The sequence below is a fragment of the Stenella coeruleoalba genome (genome assembly GCF_951394435.1).
Source record: "Stenella coeruleoalba genome assembly, contig: scaffold_68, whole genome shotgun sequence".
NCBI classification, from domain to species: Eukaryota; Metazoa; Chordata; class Mammalia; order Artiodactyla; family Delphinidae; genus Stenella; species Stenella coeruleoalba.
This window is the reverse complement of record NW_027645870.1, coordinates 1,697,606-1,714,519: the sequence shown is the minus strand read 5'-3', so window position 1 is coordinate 1,714,519 and position 16,914 is coordinate 1,697,606. Positions and strand designations below refer to the sequence as shown.

General features: G+C 43.8%; 1 long non-coding RNA gene across 1 annotated transcript in view; it reads right to left on the bottom strand.

Annotated features, from left to right (window-relative positions):
* Nucleotides 1-10,735: 10,735 nt before the first annotated feature.
* Nucleotides 10,736-16,914, bottom strand: part of LOC307181503 — a 200,270-nt gene continuing 194,091 nt past the window's right edge. The window contains exon 5 of the long non-coding RNA XR_013826929.1: nucleotides 10,736-10,776. This is a non-coding gene — a long non-coding RNA (uncharacterized lncRNA). The remainder of the gene's footprint in view (nucleotides 10,777-16,914) is intronic.

Below are 16,914 nucleotides of genomic sequence, written 5' to 3'. Positions count from 1 at the left end.
GAATGTACCGGACTAGTAAGTATCTTAAAACCTATGGATTGCTATGTCTCCGAAAGAGAATCAAGCATGTGTACAGGGGCATAAACGCAGCAGTGATAGGATTGGAGAGGTTCGGTGAGCAAATGAAGACCCTTTGAAGTCATATTGCATGGTACCCATTCCACGGGTTTCAACTACCCAGGTTTTAGGTATTCTTCCTTCAGCTAAAACATGCATGTGGAACCCAGAGTATGATCAACCATGTGATCGGGAGACGTGTTCAAATATGTTTCAGTGTCCTCCCCTGGTACTCGGGTGCAACATTCCAGATGCTTTACTAACACTCTCCCCACTTGGAGAGTCAGCGCCTTTAACCTCCTGTTTGGCCCAGTTTGCAATTTCTGCGGAAGATGAACAGGAATAGCGAGAACCAATGAGAGGCTAGCTGGAGGTGTCTGGACGGGCAAATTTAACTCTCATTTCCCACCAGGAAGAGGAAATAACCAAAGGCTCAGCGTGCCGTACCGGAACCAGATTATGGCCTGAAGCCAACCTGCGGTGTTGCGGCCAGCTCAAAAGAAAGCGAGATGAAGAAAGGACCTCAGGGGCACTGTAATTCACAAACCTGCAGAGTTATAAATGACAGCTATCGTCCAAAAATAGACTGAAGTAAGGCTGCCAAGAGGACTTGAAAGCGGGGCAGAATTGCAGGAAACCGATTTCAGGAGGTAGACTGGAATTGCATTGAAAGCATAGGAAAAGAGGCAGAACGTCCACAATGATGCACTTGGCCAAAAAGGGCGTATGCGTTTTTTCCTGAATATATTCAGGAAAAAACGCATACGCCCTTTTTGGCCAACCAAGCAAGCTTGCAAAGGAAATCTGCACTACAATGAAGTCTCACTTCCCCCCGGTCAGAAGGGCCATCTGTAAAAAGTGTAAAATCCAGAAAGGTAAAAGGCCATTGAGAACTGGGAGCCTTGTTATGCTGATGGGCGGGATGTAAATTGCCAACAGACACTTCGGAGAAGTGTATGGTGTTTCCTGAAACATCTAAAAAACAAAGCAACAGAGCCTAGGGCACTTCCACTTATGGTCCTATAGCTTAGGGAATTTAAAATCAAAAAGACACAGCCACCCCAAAGTTTCGAATGGCTCTGTTTACAAGAACCTCGTTTACAGTACAAGTTCAACATCGCAGAAAGTGAAAAATGGATAAAAAAGTTGTGGTATTTACTTACAAAGCAATATCACTCAGCAATGAAATCTGTGTCATCAGGCCCTTAGCAGCACAATGAGTGGATTCAGGTATGATGATTCTAACTGAAATAAGTCACACAGAAAAAGAAACATCATAAGATATCAGTAATACACGGAATGGAAACTTGGCTACACAGGAACTGAATTACAGAACAGAACAGGGTCTCAAATTTAGAAAACCAACTTATGCTTGCTTAAGGGGAAAGGTGAGTTGGGGTGCTGCATAAAACCAGAGATTGAAATGAGCACAGATAAAGTTCCTTAAGCCAAATATGGAATAGACAAGAGCTACTCCTTGCTCAAAGAATTGGACTCAACACCGCATATTAAACGCCTAAGAATGTACCTGACTAGTAAGTATCTTAAAACCTATGGATTGCTATGTCTCCGAAAGAGAATCAAGCATGTGTACAGGGGCATAAACGCAGCAGTGATACGATTGGAGAGGTTCGGTGAGCAAATGAAGACCCTTTGAAATCATATTGCATGGTACCCATTACACGGGTCTCAACTCTCCAGGTTTAAGGTATTCTTCCTTCAGCTAAAACATGCATGTGGAACCCGGAGTATGATCAACCATGTGAACGGGAGACGTGTTCAAATATGTCTCAGTTTTCCTACCCTGGTACTCGGGTGCAACATTCCAGACGCTTTACTAACACTCTCCCGACTTGGAGAGTCAGTCCCTTTAACCTCCTGTTTGGCCCAGTTTGCAATTTCTGCGGAAGATGAACAGGAATAGCGAGAACCAATGAGAGACTAGCTGGAGGTGTCTGAACGGGCAAATTTAACTCTCATTTCCCACCAGGAAGAGGAATTAGCCAAAGGTTCAGCGTGCCGTGCCGGAACCAGATTAGGGCCTGAAGACATCCTGCGTTGTTGCGGCCAGGTCACAAGAAAGCGAGTTGAAGAAAGGAGCTCAGGGGCACTGTAATTCACAAACCTGCAGAGTTATAAATGACAGCTATCGTCCAAAAATATACTGAAGTAAGGCTGCCAAGAGGACTCGAAAGCGGGGCAGAATTGCAGGAAACCGATTTCAGGAGGTAGATTGGAATTGCATTGAAAGCATAGGAAAAGAGGCAGAACGTCCACAATGATGCACTTGGCCAAAAAGGGCGTATGCGTTTTTTCCTGAATATATTCAGGAAAAAACGCATACGCCCTTTTTGGCCAACCAAGCAAACTTGCAAAGGAAATGTGCACTACAATGAAGTCTCACTTCCCCCCGGTCAAAAGGGCCATCTGAAAAAAGTGTAAAATCCAGAAAGGCAGGACAGGCCATGGAGAACTGGGAGCCTTGTTATGCTGATGGGCGGGATGTAAATTGCCAACAGACACTTGGGAGAAGTGTATGGTGTTTCCTGAAACATCTAAAAAACAAAGCAACAGAACCTAGGGCACTTCCACTTATGGTCCTATAGCTTAGGGAAATTAAAATCAAAAAGACACAGCCACCCCAAAGTTTGGGACGCCTCCGTTTACAAGAACCTCGTTTACCGTACAAGTTCAATATCACAGAAAGTGAAAAATGGATAAAGAACTTGTGGTACTTACGTACAATGCAGTATCACTCAGCAATGAAATCTATGTCATCAGGTCCGTAGCAGCATAATGAGTGGATTCAGGTACGATGATTCTAACTGAAATAAGTCACACAGAAAAAGAAACATCATAAGATATCACTAATACACGGAATGTATACTTGGCTACACAGGAACTGCATTCCAAAACAGAACAGGGTCTCAAATTTAGAAAACCAACTTATGCTTGCTTAAGGGGAAAGGTGAGTTGGGGTGCTGCATAAAACCAGAGATTGAAATGAGCACAGATAAAGTTCCTTAAGCCAAATATGGAATAGACAAGAGCTACTCCTTGCTCAACGAAATGGACTCAACACCGCATATTAAACGCCTAAGAATGTACCTGACTAGTAAGTATCTTAAAACCTATGGATTGCTATGTCTCCAAAAGAGAATCAAGCGTGTGTACAGGGGCATAAACGCAGCAGTGATAGGATTGGAGAGGTTCGGTGAGCAAATGAAGACCCTTTGAAGTCATATTGCATGGTACCCATTACACGGGTCTCAACTCTCCAGGTTTAAGGTATTCTTCCTTCAGCTAAAACATGCATGTGGAACCCAGAGTATGATCAACCATGTGAATGGGAGACGTGTTCAAATATGTCTCAGTTTTCGTACCCTGGTACTCGGGTGCAACATTCCAGACGCTTTACTAACACTCTCCCGACTTGGAGAGTCAGTCCCTTTAACCTCCTGTTTGGCCCAGTTGGCAATTTCTGCGGAAGATGAACAGGAATAGCGAGAACCAATGAGAGGCTAGCTGGAGGTGTCTGAACGGGCAAATTTAACTCTCATTTCCCACCAGGAAGAGGAATTAACCAAAGGCTCAGAATGCCGGGCCAGAACCAGATTAGGGCCTGAAGCCATCCTGCGGTGTTGCGGCCAGGTCACAAGAAAGCGAGTTGAAGAAAGGAGCTCAGGGGCACTGTAATTCACAAACCTGCAGAGTTATAAATGACAGCTATCGTCCAAAAATAGACGGAAGTAAGGCTGCCAAGAGGACTTGAAAGCGGGGCAGAATTGCAGGAAACCGATTTCAGGAGGTAGACTGGAATTGCATTGAAAGCATAGGAAAAGAGGCAGAACGTCCACAATGATGCACTTGGCCAAAAAGGGCGTATGCGTTTTTTCCTGAATATATTCAGGAAAAAACGCATACGCCCTTTTTGGCCAACCAAGCAAGCTTGCAAAGGAAATCTGCACTACAATGAAGTCTCACTTCCCCCCGGTCAAAAGGGCCATCTGAAAAAAGGGTAAAATCCAGAAAGGCAGGACAGGCCATGGAGAACTGGGAGCCTTGTTATGCTGATGGGCGGGATGTAAATTGCCAACAGACACTTGGGAGAAGTGTATGGTGTTTCCTGAAACATCTAAAAAACAAAGCAACAGAGCCTAGGGCACTTCCACTTATGGTCCTATAGCTTAGGGAAATTAAAATGAAAAAGACACAGCCACCCCAAAGTTTGGGACGCCTCTGTTTACAAGAACCTCGTTTACAGTACAAGTTCAACATCGCAGAAAGTGAAAAATGGATAAAGAAGTTGTGGTATTCACTTACAATGCAGTATCACTCAGCAATGAAATCTGTGTCATCAGGCCCGTAGCAGCACAATGAGTGGATTCAGGTATGATGATTCTAACTGAAATAAGTCACACAGAAAAAGAAACATCATAAGATATCAGTAATACACGGAATGGAAACTTGGCTACACAGGAACTGAATTACAGAACAGAACAGGGTCTCAAATTTAGAAAACCAACTTATGCTTGCTTAAGGGGAAAGGTGAGTTGGGGTGCTGCATAAAACCAGAGATTGAAATGAGCACAGATAAAGTTCCTTAAGCCAAATATGGAATAGACAAGAGCTACTCCTTGCTCGAAGAAATGGACCCAACACCGCATATTAAACGCCTAAGAATGTACCTGACTAGTAAGTATCTTAAAACCTAGGGATTGCTATGTCTCCGAAAGAGAATCAAGCATGTGTACAGGGGCATAAACGCAGCAGTGATAGGATTGGAGAGGTTCGGTGAGCAAATGAAGACCCTTTGAAGTCATATTGCATGGTACCCATTCCACGGGTTTCAACTACCCAGGTTTTAGGTATTCTTCCTTCAGGTAAAACATGCATGTGGAACCCAGAGTATGATCAACCATGAAATCGGGAGACGTGTTCAAATATGTCTCAGTTTTCCTCCCCTGGTACTCGGGTGCAACATTCCAGACGCTTTACTAACACTCTCCCCACTTGGAGAGTCAGCGCCTTTAACCTCCTGTTTGGCCCAGTTTGAAATTTCTGCGGAAGATGAACAGGAATAGCGAGAACCAATGAGAGACTAGCTGGAGGTGTCTGGACGGGCAAATTTAACTCTCATTTCCCACCAGGAAGAGGAAATAACCAAAGGCTCAGCGTGCCGTACCGGAATCAGATTAGGGCCGGAAGCCATCCTGCGGTGTTGCGGCCAGCTCAAAAGAAAGCGAGTTGAAGAAAGGAGCTCAGGGGCACTGTAATTCACAAACCTGCAGAGTTATAAATGACAGCTATCGTCCAAAAATAGACTGAAGTAAGGCTGCCAAGAGGACTTGAAAGCAGGGCAGAATTGCAGGAAACCGATTTCAGGAGGTAGACTGGAATTGCATTGAAAGCATAGGAAAAGAGGCAGAACGTCCACAATGATGCACTTGGCCAAAAAGGGCGTATGCGTTTTTTCCTGAATATATTCAGGAAAAAACGCATACGCCCTTTTTGGCCAACCAAGCAAGCTTGCAAAGGAAATCTGCACTACAATGAAGTCTCACTTCCCCCCGGTCAAAAGGGCCATCTGAAAAAAGTGTAAAATCCAGAAAGGCAGGACAGGCCATGGAGAACTGGGAGCCTTGATATGCTGATGGGCGGGATGTAAATTGCCAACAACCACTTGGGAGAAGTGTATGGTGTTTCCTGAAACATCTAAAAAACAAAGCAACAGAACCTAGGGCACTTCCACTTATGGTCCTATAGCTTAGGGAAATTAAAATCAAAAAGACACAGCCACCCCAAAGTTTGGATCGGCTCTGTTTACAAGAACCTCGTTTACAGTACAAGTTCAACATCGCAGAAAGTGAAAAATGGATAAAGAAGTTGTGGTATTTACTTACAAAGCAATATCACTCAGCAATGAAATCTGTGTCATCAGGCCCTTAGCAGCACAATGAGTGGATTCAGGTATGATGATTCTAACTGAAATAAGTCACACAGAAAAAGAAACATCATAAGATATCAGTAATACACGGAATGGAAACTTGGCTACACAGGAACTGAATTACAGAACAGAACAGGGTCTCATATTTAGAAAACCAACTTATGCTTGCTTAAGGGGAAAGGTGAGTTGGGGTGCTGCATAAAACCAGAGATTGAAATGAGTACAGATAAAGTTCCTTAAGCCAAATATGGAATAGACAAGAGCTACTCCTTGCTCAATGAAATGGACTCAACACCGCATATTAAACGCCTAAGAATGTACCTGACTAGTAAGTATCTTAAAACCTATGGATTGCTATGTCTCCGAAAGAGAATCAAGCATGTGTACAGGGGCATAAACGCAGCAGTGATAGGATTGGAGAGGTTCGGTGAGCATATGAAGACCCTTTGAAGTCATATTGCATGGTACCCATTACACGGGTCTCAACTCTCCAGGTTTAAGGTATTCTTCCTTCAGCTAAAACATGCATGTGGAACCCAGAGTATGATCAACCATGTGAACGGGAGACGTGTTCAAATATATCTCAGTTTTCCTCCCCTGGTACTCGGGTGCAACATTCCAGACGCTTTACTAACACTCTCCTGACTTGGAGAGTCAGTCCCTTTAACCTCCTGTTTGGCCCAGTTTGCAATTTCTGTGGAAGATGAACAGGAATAGCGAGAACCAATGAGAGACTAGCTGGAGATGTCTGCACGGGCAAATTTACCTCTCATTTCCCACCAGGAAGAGGAATTAACCAAATGCTCAGCATGCCGGGCCGGAACCAGATTAGGCCCTGAAGCCATCCAGCGGTGTTGCGGCCAGGTCACAAGAAAGCGAGTTGAAGAAAGGAGCTCAGGGGCACTGTAATTCACAAACCTGCAGAGTTATAAATGACAGCTATCGTCCAAAAATAGACTGAAGTAAGGCTGCCAAGAGGACTTGAAAGCGGGGCAGAATTGCAGGAAACCAATTTCAGGAGGTAGACTGGAATTGCATTGAAAGCATAGGAAAAGAGGCAGAACGACCACAATGATGCACTTGGCCAAAAAGGGCGTATGCGTTTTTTCCTGAATATATTCAGGAAAAAACGCATACGCCCTTTTTGGCCAACCAAGCAAGCTTGCAAAGGAAATCTGCACTACAATGAATTCTCACTTTCCCCCGGTCAAAAGGGCCATCTGAAAAAAGTGTAAAATCCAGAAAGGCAGGACAGGCCATGGAGAACTGGGAGCCTTGTTATGCTGATGGGCGGGATGTAAATTGACAACAGACACTTGGGAGAAGTGTATGGTGTTTCCTGAAACATCTAAGAAACAAAGCAACAGAGCCTAGGGCACTTCCACTTATGGTCCTATAGCTTAGGGAAATTAAAATCAAAAAGACACAGCCACCCCAAAGTTTGGAACGGCTCTGTTTACAAGAACCTCGTTTACAGTACAAGTTCAACATCGCAGAAAGTGAAAAATGGATAAAGAAGTTGTGGTATTCACCTACAAAGCAATATCACTCAGCAATGAAATCTATGTCATCAGGCCCTTAGCAGCACAATGAGTGGATTCAGGTATGATGATTGTAACTGAAATAAGTCACACAGAAAAAGAAACATCATAAGATATCAGTAATACACGGAATGTAAACTTGGCTACACAGGAACTGAATTACAGAACAGAACAGGGTCTCAAATTTCGAAAACCAACTTATGCTTGCTTAAGGGGAAAGGTGAGTTGGGGTGCTGCATAAAACCAGAGATTGAAATGAGCACAGATAAAGTACCTTAAGCCAAATATGGAATAGACAAGAGCTACTCCTTGCTCAACGAAATGGACTCAACACCGCATATTAAACGCCTAAGAATGTACCTGACTAGTAAGTATCTTAAAACCTATGGATTGCTATGTCTCCGAAAGAGAATCAAGCATGTGTACAGGGGCATAAACGCAGCAGTGATAGGATTGGAGAAGTTCGGTGAGCAAATGAAGACCCTTTGAAGTCATATTGCATGGTAACCATTCCACGGGTTTCAACTACCCAGGTTTTAGGTATTCTTCCTTCAGCTAAAACATGCATGTGGAACCCAAGTATGATCAACCATGTGAACGGGAGACATGTTCAAATATGTCTCAGTTTTCGTCCCCTGGTACTCGGGTGAAACATTCCAGACGCTTTACTAACACTCTCCCCACTTGGAGAGTCAGTTCCTTTAACTTCCTGTTTGGCCCAGTTTGTAATTTCTGTGGAAGATGAACAGGAATAACGAGAACCAATGAAAGACTAGCTGGAGGTGTCTGGACGGGCAAATTTAACTCTCATTTCCCACCAGGAAGAGGAATTAACCAAAGGCTCAGCGTGCCATGCCAGAACCAGATTAGGGCCTGAAGACATCCTGCGGTGTTGCGGCCAGCTCAAAAGAAAGCGAGTTGAAGAAAGGAGCTCAGGGGCACTGTAATTCACAAACCTGCAGAGTTATAAATGACAGCTATCGTCCAAAAATAGACTGAAGTAAGGCTGCCAAGAGGACTTGAAAGCGGGGCAGAATTGCAGGAAACCGATTTCAGGAGGTAGACTGGAATTGCATTGAAAGCATAGGAAAAGAGGCAGAACGTCCACAATGATGCACTTGGCCAAAAAGGGCGTATGCGTTTTTTCCTGAATATATTCAGGAAAAAACGCATACGCCCTTTTTGGCCAACCAAGCAAGCTTGCAAAGGAAATCTGCACTACAATGAAGTCTCACTTCCCCCCGGTCAAAAGGGCCATCTGAAAAAAGTGTAAAATCCAGAAAGGCAGGACAGGCCATGGAGAACTGGGAGCCTTGTTATGCTGATGGGCGGGATGTAAATTGCCAACAACCACTTGGGAGAAGTGTATGGTGTTTCCTGAAACATCTAAAAAACAAAGCAACAGAACCTAGGGTACTTCCACTTATGGTCCTATAGCTTAGGGAAATTAAAATCAAAAAGACACAGCCACCCCAAAGTTTGGAACGGCTCTGTTTACAAGAAACTCGTTTACAGTACAAGTTCAACATCGCAGAAAGTGAAAAATGGATAAAGAAGTTGTGGTATTTACTTACAAAGCAATATCACTCAGCAATGAAATCTGTGTCATCAGGCCCTTAGCATCACAATGAGTGGATTCAGGTATGATGATTCTAACTGAAATAAGTCACACAGAAAAAGAAACATCATAAGATATCAGTAATACACGGAATGTAAACTTGGCTACACAGAAACTGAATTACAGAACAGAACAGGGTCTCAAATTTAGAAAACCAACTTATGCTTGCTTAAGGGGAAAGGTGAGTTGGGGTGCTGCATAAAACCAGAGATTGAAATGAGCACAGATAAAGTTCCTTAAGCCAAATATGGAATAGACAAGAGCTACTCCTTGCTCAACGAAATGGACTCAACACCGCATATTAAACGCCTAAGAATGTACCTGACTAGTAAGTATCTTAAAACCTATGGATTGCTATGTCTCCGAAAGAGAATCAAGCATGTGTACATGGGCATAAATGCAGCAGTGATAGGATTGGAGGGGTTCGTGAGCAAATGAAGACCCTTTGAAGTCATATTGCATGGTACCCATTCCACGGGTCTCAACTCTCCAGGTTTAAGGTATTGTTCCTTCAGCTAAAACATGCATGTGGAACCTAGATTATGATCAACCATGTGATCGGGAGACGTGTTCAAATATGTCTCAGTTTTCCTACCCTGGTACTCGGGTTCAACATTCCAGACGCTTTACTAACACTCTCCCCACTTGGAGAGTCAGTCCCTTTAACCTCCTGTTTGACCTAGTTTGCAATTTCTGTGGAAGATGAACAGGAATAGCGAGAACCAATGAGAGACTAGCTGGAGGTGTCTGGATGGGCAAATTTAACTCTCATTTCCCACCAGGAAGAGGAATTAACCAAAGGCTCAGCGTGCCGTGCCAGAACCAGATTAGGGCCTGTAGACATCCTGCGGTGTTGCGGCCAGGTCACAAGAAAGCGAGTTGAAGAAAGGAGCTCAGGGGCACTGTAATTCACAAACCTGCAGAGTTATAAATGACAGCTATCGTCCAAAAATAGACTGAAGTAAGGCTGCCAAGAGGACTTGAAAGCGGGGCAGAATTGCAGGAAACCGATTTCAGGAGGTAGACTGGAATTGCATTGAAGGCATAGGAAAAGAGGCAGAACGTCCACAATGATGCACTTGGCCAAAAAGGGCGTATGCGTTTTTTCCTGAATATATTCAGGAAAAAACGCATACGCCCTTTTTGGCCAACCAAGCAAACTTGCAAAGGAAATCTGCACTACAATGAAGTCTCACTTCTCCCCGGTCAAAAGGGTCATCTGAAAAAAGTGTAAACTCCAGAAAGGCAGGACAGGCCATGGTGAACTGGGAGCCTTGTTATGCTGATGGGCGGGATGTAAATTGCCAACAGACACTCAGGAGAAGTGTATGGTGTTTCCTGAAACATCTAAAAAACAAAGCATCAGAGCCTAGGGCACATCCACTTATGGTCCTATAGCTTAGGGAAATTAAAATCAAAAAGACACAGCCACCCCAAAGTTTGGGACACCTCCGTTTACAAGAACCTCGTTTACCGTACAAGTTCAATATCACAGAAAGTGAAAAATGGATAAAGAACTTGTGGTACTTACGTACAATGCAGTATCACTCAGCAATGAAATCTATGTCATCAGGCCCATAGCAGCATAATGAGTGGATTCAGGTATGATGATTCTAACTGAAATAGGTCACACAGAAAAAGAAACATCATAAGATATCACTAATACACGGAATGTAAACTTGGCTACACAGGAACTGCATTCCAAAACAGAACAGGGTCTCAAATTTAGAAAACCAACTTATGCTTGCTTAAGGGGAAAGGTGAGTTGGGGTGCTGCATAAAACCAGAGATTGAAATGAGCACAGATAAAGTTCCTTAAGCCAAATATGGAATAGACAAGAGCTACTCCTTGCTCAACGAAATGGACTCAAAACCCCATATTAAACGCCTAAGAATGTACCTGACTAGTAAGTATCTTAAAACCTATGGATTGCTATGTCTCCGAAAGAGAATCAAGCATGTGTACAGGGGCATAAACGCAGCAGTGATAGGATTGGAGAGGTTCGGTGAGCAAATGAAGACCCTTTGAAGTCATATTGCATGGTACCCATTACACGGGTCTTAACTCTCCAGGTTTAAGGTATTCTTCCTTCAGCTAAAACATGCATGTGGAACCCAGAGTATGATCAACCATGTGAACGGGAGACGTGTTCAAATATGTCTCAGTTTTCCTCCCCTGGTACTCGGGTGCAACATTCCAGACGCTTTACTAACACTCTCCCCACTTGGAGAGTCAGTCCCTTTAACCTCCTGTTTGGCCCAGTTTGCAATTTCTGCGGAAGATGAACAGGAATAGCGAGAACCAATGAGAGACTACCTGGAGGTTTCTTGACAGGCAAATTTAACTCTCATTTCCCACCAGGAAGAGGAATTAACCAAAGGCTCAGCGTGCCGTGCCGGAACCAGATTAGGGCCTGAAGCCATCCTGCGGTGTTGCGGCCAGGTCACAAGAAAGCGAGTTGAAGAAAGGAGCTCAGGGGCACTGTAATTCACAAACCTGCAGAGTTATAAATGACAGCTATCGTCCAAAAATAGACTGAAGTAAGGCTGCCAAGAGGACTTGAAAGCGGGGCAGAATTGCAGGAAACCGATTTCAGGAGGTAGACTGGAATTGCATTGAAAGCATAGGAAAAGAGGCAGAACGTCCACAATGATGCACTTGGCCAAAAAGGGCGTATGCGTTTTTTCCTGAATATATTCAGGAAAAAACGCATACGCCCTTTTTGGCCAACCAAGCAAGCTTGCAAAGGAAATCTGCACTACAATGAAGTCTCACTTCCCCCCGGTCAAAAGGGCCATCTGAAAAAAGTGTAAAATCCAGAAAGGCAGGACAGGCCATGGAGAACTGGGAGCCTTGTTATGCTGATGGGCGGGATGTAAATTGCCAACAGACACTCAGGAGAAGTGTATGGTGTTTCCCGAAACATCTAAAAAACAAAGCAACAGAGCCTAGGGCACTTCCACTTATGGTCCTATAGCTTAGGGAAATTAAAATCAAAAAGACACAGCCACCCCAAAATTTGGGACGCCTCCGTTTACAAGAACCTCGTTTACCGTACAAGTTCAATATCACAGAAAGTGAAAAATGGATAAAGAACTTGTGGTACTTACGTACAATGCAGTATCACTCAGCAATGAAATCTATGTCATCAGGCCCGTAGCAGCATAATGAGTGGATTCAGGTACGATGATTCTAACTGAAATAAGTCACACAGAAAAAGAAACATCATAAGATATCACTAATACACGGAATGTAAACTTGGCTACACAGGAACTGCATTCCAAAACAGAACAGGGTCTCAAATTTAGAAAACCAACTTATGCTTGCTTAAGGGTAAAGGTGAGTTGGGGTGCTGCATAAAACCAGAGATTGAAATGAGCACAGATAAAGATCCTTAAGCCAAATATGGAATACACAAGAGCTACTCCTTGCTCAACGAAATGGACACAAAACCCCATATTAAACGCCTAAGAATGCACCTGACTAGTAAGTATCTTAAAACCTATGGATTGCTATATCTCCGAAAGAGAATCAAGTATGTGTACAGGGGCATAAACGCAGCAGTGACAGGATTGGAGAGGTTCGTGAGCAAATGAAGACCCTTTGAAGTCATATTGCATGGTACCCATTCCACGGGTTTCAACTACCCAGGTTTAAGGTATTCTTCCTTCATCTAAAACATGCATGTGGAACCTAGAGTATGATCAACCATGTGATCGGGAGACGTGTTCAAATATGTCTCAGTTTTCGTACCCTGGTACTCGGGTGCAACATTCCAGACGCTTTACTAACACTCTTCCCACTTGGAGAGTCAGTTCCTTTAACTTCCTGTTTGGCCCAGTTTGCAATTTCTGTGGAAGATGAACAGGAATAACGAGAACCAATGAAAGACTAGCTGGAGGTGTCTGAACGGGCAAATTTAACTCTCATTTCCCACCAGGAAGAGGAATTAACCAAAGGCTCAGCGTGCCATGCCAGAACCAGATTAGGGCCTGAAGACATCCTGCGGTGTTGCGGCCAGCTCAAAAGAAAGCGAGTTGAAGAAAGGAGCTCAGGGGCACTGTAATTCACAAACCTGCAGAGTTATAAATGACAACTATCGTCCAAAAATAGACTGAAGTAAGGCTGCCAAGAGGACTTGAAAGCGGGGCAGAATTGCAGGAAACCGATTTCAGGAGGTAGACTGGAATTGCATTGAAAGCATAGGAAAAGAGGCAGAACGTCCACAATGATGCACTTGGCCAAAAAGGGCGTATGCGTTTTTTCCTGAATATATTCAGGAAAAAACGCATACGCCCTTTTTGGCCAACCAAGCAAGCTTGCAAAGGAAATCTGCACTACAATGAAGTCTCACTTCCCCCCGGTCAAAAGGGCCATCTGAAAAAAGTGTAAAATCCAGAAAGGCAGGACAGGCCATGGAGAACTGGGAGCCTTGTTATGCTGATGGGCGGGATGTAAATTGCCAACAACCACTTGGGAGAAGTGTATGGTGTTTCCTGAAACATCTAAAAAACAAAGCAACAGAACCTAGGGTACTTCCACTTATGGTCCTATAGCTTAGGGAAATTAAAATCAAAAAGACACAGCCACCCCAAAGTTTGGAACGGCTCTGTTTACAAGAAACTCGTTTACAGTACAAGTTCAACATCGCAGAAAGTGAAAAATGGATAAAGAAGTTGTGGTATTTACTTACAAAGCAATATCACTCAGCAATGAAATCTGTGTCATCAGGCCCTTAGCATCACAATGAGTGGATTCAGGTATGATGATTCTAACTGAAATAAGTCACACAGAAAAAGAAACATCATAAGATATCAGTAATACACGGAATGTAAACTTGGCTACACAGGAACTGAATTACAGAACAGAACAGGGTCTCAAATTTAGAAAACCAACTTATGCTTGCTTAAGGGGAAAGGTGAGTTGGGGTGCTGCATAAAACCAGAGATTGAAATGAGCACAGATAAAGTTCCTTAAGCCAAATATGGAATAGACAAGAGCTACTCCTTGCTCAACGAAATGGACTCAACACCGCATATTAAACGCCTAAGAATGTACCTGACTAGTAAGTATCTTAAAACATATGGATTGCTATGTCTCCGAAAGAGAATCAAGCATGTGTACATGGGCATAAATGCAGCAGTGATAGGATTGGAGGGGTTCGTGAGCAAATGAAGACCCTTTGAAGTCATATTGCATGGTACCCATTCCACGGGTCTCAACTCTCCAGGTTTAAGGTATTGTTCCTTCAGCTAAAACATGCATGTGGAACCTAGATTATGATCAACCATGTGATCGGGAGACGTGTTCAAATATGTCTCAGTTTTCCTACCCTGGTACTCGGGTTCAACATTCCAGACGCTTTACTAACACTCTCCCCACTTGGAGAGTCAGTCCCTTTAACCTCCTGTTTGACCCAGTTTGCAATTTCTGTGGAAGATGAACAGGAATAGCGAGAACCAATGAGAGACTAGCTGGAGGTGTCTGGATGGGCAAATTTAACTCTCATTTCCCACCAGGAAGAGGAATTAACCAAAGGCTCAGCGTGCCGTGCCGGAACCAGATTAGGGCCTGTAGACATCCTGCGGTGTTGCGGCCAGGTCACAAGAAAGCGAGTTGAAGAAAGGAGCTCAGGGGCACTGTAATTCACAAACCTGCAGAGTTATAAATGACAGCTATCGTCCAAAAATAGACTGAAGTAAGGCTGCCAAGAGGACTTGAAAGCGGGGCAGAATTGCAGGAAACCGATTTCAGGAGGTAGACTGGAATTGCATTGAAGGCATAGGAAAAGAGGCAGAACGTCCACAATGATGCACTTGGCCAAAAAGGGCGTATGCGTTTTTTCCTGAATATATTCAGGAAAAAACGCATACGCCCTTTTTGGCCAACCAAGCAAACTTGCAAAGGAAATCTGCACTACAATGAAGTCTCACTTCTCCCCGGTCAAAAGGGTCATCTGAAAAAAGTGTAAACTCCAGAAAGGCAGGACAGGCCATGGTGAACTGGGAGCCTTGTTATGCTGATGGGCGGGATGTAAATTGCCAACAGACACTCAGGAGAAGTGTATGGTGTTTCCTGAAACATCTAAAAAACAAAGCATCAGAGCCTAGGGCACTTCCACTTATGGTCCTATAGCTTAGGGAAATTAAAATCAAAAATACACAGCCACCCCAAAGTTTGGGACACCTCCGTTTACAAGAACCTCGTTTACCGTACAAGTTCAATATCACAGAAAGTGAAAAATGGATAAAGAACTTGTGGTACTTACGTACAATGCAGTATCACTCAGCAATGAAATCTATGTCATCAGGCACGTAGCAGCATAATGAGTGGATTCAGGTATGATGATTCTAACTGAAATAAGTCACACAGAAAAAGAAACATCATAAGATATCACTAATACACGGAATGTAAACTTGGCTACACAGGAACTGCATTCCAAAACAGAACAGGGTCTCAAATTTAGAAAACCAACTTATGCTTGCTTAAGGGTAAAGGTGAGTTGGGGTGCTGCATAAAACCAGAGATTGAAATGAGCACAGATAAAGTTCCTTAAGCCAAATATGGAATAGACAAGAGCTACTCCTTGCTCAACGAAATGGACTCAAAACCCCATATTAAACGCCTAAGAATGTACCTGACTAGTAAGTATCTTAAAACCTATGGATTGCTATGTCTCCGAAAGAGAATCAAGCATGTGTACAGGGGCATAAACGCAGCAGTGATAGGATTGGAGAGGTTCGGTGAGCAAATGAAGACCCTTTTAAGTCATATTGCATGGTACCCATTACACGGGTCTTAACTCTCCAGGTTTAAGGTATTCTTCCTTCAGTTAAAACATGCATGTGGAACCCAGAGTATGATCAACCATGAGAACGGGAGACGTGTTCAAATATGTCTCACTTTTCCTCCCCTGGTACTCGGGTGCAACATTCCAGACGCTTTACTAACACTCTCCCCACTTGGAGAGTCAGTCCCTTTAACCTCCTGTTTGGCCCAGTTTGCAATTTCTGCGGAAGATGAACAGGAATAGCGAGAACCAATGAGAGACTACCTGGAGGTGTCTGGACAGGCAAATTTAACTCTCATTTCCCACCAGGAAGAGGAATTAACCAAAGGCTCAGCGTGCCGTGCCAGAACCAGATTAGGGCCTGAAGACATCCTGCGGTGTTGCGGCCAGGCCACAAGAAAGCGAGTTGAAGAAAGGAGCTCAGGGGCACTGTAATTCACAAACCTGCAGAGTTATAAATGACAGCTATCGTCCAAAAATAGACTGAAGTAAGGCTGCCAAGAGGACTTGAAAGCGGGGCAGAATTGCAGGAAACCGATTTCAGGAGGTAGACTGGAATTGCATTGAAAGCATAGGAAAAGAGGCAGAACGTCCACAATGATGCACTTGGCCAAAAAGGGCGTATGCGTTTTTTCCTGAATATATTCAGGAAAAAACGCATACGCCCTTTTTGGCCAACCAAGCAAACTTGCAAAGGAAATCTGCACTACAATGAAGTATCACTTCACCCCGGTCAAAAGGGCCATCTGAAAAAAGTGTAAAATCCAGAAAGGCAGGACAGGCCATGGAGAACTGGGAGCCTTGTTATGCTGATGGGCGGGATGTAAATTGCCAACAGACACTCAGGAGAAGTGTATGGTGTTTCCTGAAACATCTAAAAAACAAAGCAACAGAGCCGAGGGCACTTGCGCTTATGGTCCTATAGCTTAGGGAAATTAAAATCAAAAAGACACAGCCACC